Below are 7,518 nucleotides of genomic sequence, written 5' to 3' on the forward strand. Positions count from 1 at the left end.
CTCTCCAGGCTACTTCCCCACTCCCGTGGAAGCCCCGCCTTCCACTTCCCGGCCTTCTGCCCACCTGATTGGCTAAACAGCGATATATTGACAACTGGTACATCCACTCAAGGCGTTCCTACACATCCAGCCCATGGGAAGGGATGGTACAAATGTGACGCTTGCCCAGGGGAGCTGGCCTAAGCCCATTACTGCAGTGCCACAGCAGCAGGTTGGCCCCAGGAGGTGGATGTGAGTCACACAGCCAAGAGGAAACTACAATTAGCTAAATTTAAAATTCTTGCCTGGTGCATTTGTTAAGTTGCTTTGCTATTTTCCCGGGGAAGTGCACTAAACAACGATACAAATAGTGTGTCACTGAGCCTAGAGAGTAATTATTAATCTTGTGATTCCCATTTAGAGCTGTTCATGTGCGTTAGCAGGAGGAGCTTGGCAGAAAGGATCGAGAACAAAAAACTTGGAGCAGACTGAACTCCGCAGTCTGCCCAAAGAAAGCACGCAGTCCACTCAGGAAAGGGCTTGGCTGTCGCTCTGATAGATCTCTCTATCCCAAACGCCACCTCGGACACTTGGAGGATTTGTTCCTGCCCGGAGCACGACGGCGACAAGGGACCATTACTTGAATTTAATGTAGGGAACTGTGAACTCTACTCTTACATTTTATTTCAAAAGTGGCATTTTGAAATCTTTCACATGACAGAAAATATGAGGCACAAATTAGCATTTCTAACAAAAGAGCTGCCAATCATGTGAGAAAAACTCTACATCAGACATGAGCGTGATTGAGTTTGTGCCACAAAAACTCCTAAAAATGGCTGCCAGGGAGATCCTACACTAGACTTCATGTGCGAGGGTTAGACTGGAGCTGCCGTGGCTGCCCTGGGGCACCTTGTGAGGGACCGCAATTGGCCTGACTCCTGGGGCCCCGTTCTTTGATTTTGTGTGCTCATTTCCGAGAAGGAAGGAAAGGTTTGCTAGGTAGGCGTGGTTGCCAATACCTATAATCCTAACACCCAGTCGGCCAAGGCTGGAATGTTCAAGACCAGTTCGGGCCCCGTTAGCATGTTCCAGGCCATCAGTTTACATAACAGCACCCTGCCTAAACCGTCATAGTGGGACTTCGGACTTTATAAATGTAGTCTCACGGTGTACACCAGGTATAGGTAGCCTTCCAGAGCTGCCTCCAATGATCCCGCCTCTGGCTCTTAGAACCCGCTTCCCTTCACACGATCTGGAGCCAGGAAATTGTTGTGCTATTCCTGGGGTGATGAGGAGTCACCTGGTCATGAGACTCGTTGGCTAAAGTCTTGCAGGCACATCTGGTGTCTCCTTCCTTTGATGGAGCCCCACGCTCATTGCGAGCTGACAGACAGACAGCAGAGCGAGAAACAAGGGCAGCTTTGACTTATTCGTAGCCAGGAGGAACACAGGCCCCGGGCCCCAGATAGAGGAACTAAACCCTGTTTCTATCCATCACTGAGCTCGGAAGTGAGTAATGCCTGAACTACCGTGAGCTCCCTGAATCCTCAGGTGACATGTCTGCAGAGCTGGAAACAACCAAATATTTGTTGCTGTGTACATCAGCATTTTGCAGGGATAAGGAGGAACAACAGAGTCTCACCATGTAGTTCTGGCGGGCCTGGAACCTGCTATGTGGACCAGGCTAGCATTGAACTCACAGAAAACTTAAAGCCTTCACCTCCTGGGTGCTGGGTTTTAAGGTGTACACCATGGGCCTGGCCATCTGCGTTATTTTTATTGCTGAGCTGTTATTGTCCTGAATATACTTTAGTTTGTTTAATTTCCCACCCGTCAATGGTCATTTGGATATTCAACTTAGGCTGTTATGAGTTTAAAAAAAAAATGCTTTGAGCATTCAAGTAGAAATATTGGAGTGAACATATGTTTTCATTTCTCTTGAATAAATATGTGGGTGTAGGATTGTTGGACTTCGGGGGAACAAATGCTTAATTTATAAGAGACTTCCAATCTGCTCTCCAAGGTGGCTGTACCATTTAGTGCTCCCGCCCTCCATGCATGAGATTTCATGTTGCCCCGCCTCCTAACATTGCAAATCTCTAATTCAGATTAATCTAGAGCCATGTAGAGGTATCTCATTGGAGATACAATGTGAAATTTTACAATGACTAAGGTGCTGGGTGCCTCTTTAGTGTTTTCTTTTAATGTTTCACTAATTAAAATGATCCGGTTACTCGCCTTCGTCCTTTGTGTATTGAACTGAGTAGTTATGTTGGCTTTAGACTGATGTTTTCCAAATATCTTCACCCAGTCTGGGGTTTCTCTTTTTATTTTACATTTCAGTGAAACTTTTGAAGGCCCAGCGTTTGTTTGGTTCTTCTGTTTGGTTGGTTTGTTTTTGTTTTTGTTCTTGTTTTTCAAGACAGGATTTCTCTGTGTAACCCTGGCTGTCCTGGAACTTGCTCTGTAGACCAGACTGGCCTCGAACTCACAGAGATCCGCCTGTCTTGGCCTCCTGAGTGCTGGGATTAAAGGTGTGTATTACTACAGGCCAGCCAGTCCAGAGTTTTTAGTCTTTATTATTTTTTTAAAGATTTATTTATTTATTATGTATACGGTGTTCTGCCTGCATGTACACCTGCAGGACAAAAGAGAGCATCAGATCTCATTATAGATGGTTGTGAGCCACCATGTGGTTGCTGGGAATTGAACTCAGGACCTCTGGGAGAGCAGCCAGTGCTCTTAACCTCTGAGCCCTCTCTCCAGCCCTTTTAGTCTTTATTAAATAATCCACATTAGGGGATAGAGAGATGGCTCAGAGGTTAAGAATGGTTAACTGTTTTTCCAGGGGACCTGGGTTCAATTTCCAGCACCCACATGGCAGCTTACGACTGTCAATTACTCTAATTCCAGTGAGGGAGGGGCAGGCAAAACACCAATGCACATGAAATAAAAATAAATTATTTTTTGTTTTTTAAATTTTATGAGCATTGGTTTTTTGTCTGTATGAGGGTGTCAGATTTTGTAGTTATAGACAGTTGTGAGCTGCCATGTGGGTCCTGGGAATTGAACCCGGGTCCTTTGGAAGAGCAGTCAGTGCTCTCAACCGCTGAGCCATCTCTCCAGCCCCCAAAATAAATATTTTTTAAAAATCTACATTATCTATTTTCTTTCATTGCGGCTCTTCTTGCCTTGAACACAGCCTGGACACTTTCCTCAGGAGAAGCTGGCATCATCTGAGAGCTCAGTGGTGGTTTGAACAAGAATTGCTCCCATAGGCTTGTATGTTTGAGTGTTTGGTCCCCATTTGGTGGAATTGTTTGGGAAGGCTTAGGAGGTGTGGCCTCTTTAGAGGAGGACTGTCACTGAGGGTGGGTTTTGAGGTTTCAGAAGACTCCTTTTATTCCCAGTGCTCTGTTGTTGTTGTTGTTGTTTGAGACAGGGTTTCTCTGTGTAGCCCTGCCGTCCTGGACTCACTTTGTAGACCAGGCTGGCCTCGAACTCACAGAGATCTGCCTTCCTCTGCTTCCTGAGTGCTGGGATTAAAAGCGTGCGCTGCCGCCGCCACCACCTGCCTTGCAGTGGTGCTCTTTAAACTTACAGTCTTGACACTGAAGGTTCTCATCTCCAAGATAAAACTAAGGGAGTTAGTTGCCAGTCGTCCCTGCACACCCCAGGGGCCCCGTGGGCCACCACAGAAGTCAGAGATCACCACCTAGAGGGCAGAACAGTAGCTGCACAGGGCCCGGGCGAGCCAGAACCCAGACGCAAAGCAGCGTTTTAGAAAGAGACGCAGGGCCGGTCCACTTTTCAACGTGAGTGGCCTTTTACTTTTTTTTTTTTTTTTTTTTTTTTTTTGGCCTTTTACTTTTAAGTTAGTAGCTGACCCAAGTTTCAGCTGGCTTCAGCCAAGTCATCAAGCACCAGTCTCCAGGAGAACCGTCCGGGCGACCTCCACCTGGGACTCAGCCCTCAGTGCACACCCCGGACCCCATCAGGGCTGCACTACGCATGCGCACTGGCTCCTCCGGAGCAACCCTACCCCTCCCCCCACCCCGACGCAGCCTTCCGTTGCCATGGAGCTGCGGGCCCAAACTACGCAGCCTCGGACCCACGGTGGCTGAGGGCAGCCAGGCCGTTAGGAGGCCGTCGTCAAGGGGCGGGGCCGCTGCGGAGGAACCGTTCCTGGGGGGCGAGCTCGCCGAGGGACCCCTACCGAGGAGCTCTTCCTGGTGGTGGGAATCGGGGGGTTGCTCAAGTCTCGACATTACTGGACTGGCCAGAGAGGTGAGTACTGAGGGGTGACGGGTTCTGCTGTGGGTCTGCACTGAGGTGCGCTGAATATGGGGGTGGCTGGTTTCTCTGCGTGGCTGCACGGCTGCCGGTCACGTGGTTGCCTCGGTGCGCGAAGCGGCAGGCTCGAACCCGGCATCCTTCTGAGAGGTCCGAGTACGGGATTTACATCCCGCTGTTCCGGTATGACTTTAAATACTGACCCCTTCATTGGAGGTGGGTGAGCCTCCTTAGCGTGGTTTTCCATAAAATGGTTCCTTTATGTGAGTAAGGGTGTTTAGAGTTGAGACAGGGTTTCTCTGTGTAGCCCTGGCTGTCCTGGAACTTGGCTCTGTAGACCAGGCTGACCTTGAATTCACAGAGATCCACCTGCCTCAGCTTCCCAAGTGCCGGGATTAAAGGCGGCGGGGGGGGGGGGGGGTGCCGGGGGGGGGGGTGTCACCGCGCCCAGCCTGGGGCCCTACCTTTAAAACAAACAAGACAGGCTTCATGACCGACAGAACACGGTTCTGTTATGTGAAGAATACAGGTTGGGGTGCTTTGTTATGGCAGCCCTGCAAAGCTAATGTGACAAGTGAGAGTTCCTGCAGCGTCCTCTCTGAGAGGGCCCCTTCTCAGAAGAAAAGGTCGGGCCCAATCCTCTGAGGCAGTGAAAAGGTGATGTTCCCCGGCTAAGAGGAACTGACGGGGCCATTTCAGTGGAAGAGGCAGGCAGGGTTGACATTGCCGACCCTACAGCGTTAAACACATTAGAGGGAAGGCTGGAGCCAAGCCCTGGGGGTGGCTCTAGGCAGAAAGAAAATAGACACATTCTGTGGCTTCCAAGAAGGAATGCAGCCCTGCTGTGGCCGAGCAACCCAGTCCAGAGCGCACTTTGCTGCAGTGTGTCGGGGAACAGGAGGAACCTAACAAGTGTGTGCCCAAATGAACCCTGCAGTGTAGGTCAAATTTTCTGGGTCAAGCCCGGCTGTGGTGGCACACGCCTTTAATCCCAGCACTCGGGAGGCAGAGGCAGGCGGATCACTGTGGGTTCGAGGCCAGCCTGATCTACAAAGTGAGACCAGGACAGCCAGGGCTACACAGAGAAACCCTGCCTTAAAAAGCAAGCAAAAAACCTACCCCAAACCAAAGCAAACTCATTCTTTCTGTAATGTGCCAACTTAACATCAAAGCTGGGCTGGAGAGATGGCTCAGAAATTAAGAGCACTGGCTGCTCATCCAGAGGTCCAGAGTTCAAGTCCCAGCAACCACATGGTGGCTCCCAACCAGCTGTAATGAGACCTGATGGCCTCTTCTGGCCTACAGGTGTACATGAGGGAAGAATACTGTATACATAATAAATAAATCTTTTTTAAAAAGATAATATCAAAGCTGAATATGACGGCACAATGTTATAATCCCAGCTGCCAGGAGGTTGAGACAGGAGGATTGTGAATTCAAGGCTGTTGTGAGAGAATCAACTGGGGAATCAGGGAGCTCTCTCAAATCACATCTGGCTATCAAAGTCCCACACAAGGCACTAATGATCTTACCAACTTAGGCTTTGCTGAGAAAAACCAGCTAGGGCTATTCGGAGACGTGAAGATAAGTATGATTCAAGATGGTAGTGACTGTGTCCAGCATCTCCCACATATGCTTGCTAAGCACTCAGATGCCTGGCCTCTGGAGCAGCGGTCCTAATGCTGTGGCCCTTTAATACGGTTCCTCATGTTATGGTGACCCCAACTATAAAAGTATTTCTGTTGCTATTTCATATTCATAAGTGTAATTTTGCTACTGTTATTAATTGTAATGTAAATATCTGATATACAATCCCCGAAGGGGTTACGACCCACAGGTTGCAAACTGCTGCTCTAGAACTGAGACATTTGTGTCGTTTTAAGGCACCAAACATGTGGTGACTTATGAAGAAGTAACAGGGAAAGCAAAGGATTTGTTGTCTCTTTTCTGTATAACCCTAGCTCCAGTTCTTCAGCCTCGCCACACTGTTGCCATGAGAGCCTTTGTCCTGGTCATTTCTCACCAGCACAGCCTGCCGACTGTAATGGTAGCTCACTGTGGCTGTGGTGTGCAGCTCCCTTACCTCGGATGATGCTGAACAGCCTTTCTTCTTCCTTTTTCCCCTTGGTTTTTTGCTTGTTTGTTTTTGTTTTTGAGACAGAGACAGGGTTTCTCTGTGTAGCCCTGCCTCTGTAGACCACGTTGGCCTTGATCTCAGAACTCCGCCTGCCCCTGCCTCCCTAGTGCAGATATTAAAGGCGTGCACCATTCCCCTTAAGTTATGATCATGAACTAGTTTATCATTCAAAAGCAAACTCTATTAAGCAACGCTGGGAGAAGAGAGTTACAGCCACGGCTGCTGATGACCTGGGTGTACGGCAGCTGCATGCCCTGGCTGAATGTGCCTTACAATCACAAAGCTCTTGCCGGCCATTCTTGCAGGCACTGTGTTCTGTGTGGACCCGGTAGATACTTAATATGGTCTTGATGTTAAACCTTTCAAATTACGGGTTGTATTTATCTTCTACCCCGTAGCTTTTCTCTGAGTCTCAGAGAACTTTTAAATTCAAATATAGGTAGCTCTACCTTGGCTGTCCTGGACTCGCTCTGTAGACCAGGCTGGCCTTGAACTCTCAGCAATCCGCCTGCCTCTACCTCCCGAGTGCTGGGAGTAAAGGTGTGCATCACCAGACCCAGCCATAAATGAGCTTTTAATCCACATGGAGCTAATTTTGCAGGAAAAGGTCCAGCTTCTTAACATCCCCACTAACATGTTTTGATGGTGAGCGGTTAGATTTTTACTAAGTGGCATCAGTGTTTAGCAACCAGTGTCTAGAGCCTTTATCCTATTCCATAGATCTGTCTCTCTTTTGCTACAGCACCAGTTTAGTAACTTTAGAATAAATCTCTTTTAAAGATTTATTTATTATTTATTCAGTCTTCTGCCTGCACGTACGCCTGCACACTAGATGAAGGCATTAGATCTCACTATAGATGGCTGTGAGCCACCATGTGGTTGCTGGGAATTGAACTCGGGACCTTTGGAAGAGCAGGCAGTGCTCTTAACCTCTGAGCCATCTCTCCAGCCCCGATAAATCTTTTTTTTAAAAGATGTATTTATTTAAAATGGGAGGGAGGGAAGAATGGGAAGATACAAGGGATGGGATAACCATTGAGATGTAACAAGAATAAATTAATAAAAAAAAAGATGTATTTATTTATTATGTATACAGTGCTCTGCCTGCA

The 7,518-nt window shown here is 48.2% G+C and overlaps 1 protein-coding gene across 1 annotated transcript in view; it reads left to right on the forward strand.

The window, feature by feature from the left end:
• Positions 1-4,229: 4,229 nt before the first annotated feature.
• The window catches only part of Cfap74 (cilia and flagella associated protein 74), a 51,550-nt gene continuing 48,261 nt past the window's right edge, over positions 4,230-7,518 (forward strand). Inside the window, exon 1 of the mRNA XM_051171706.1 lies at positions 4,230-4,266. The gene's annotated coding sequence lies outside the window, so the exon portion shown is untranslated. The remainder of the gene's footprint in view (positions 4,267-7,518) is intronic.

The sequence above is a fragment of the Acomys russatus genome, chromosome 29, assembly GCF_903995435.1.
Source record: "Acomys russatus chromosome 29, mAcoRus1.1, whole genome shotgun sequence".
Classification (NCBI taxonomy): Eukaryota; Metazoa; Chordata; class Mammalia; order Rodentia; family Muridae; genus Acomys; species Acomys russatus.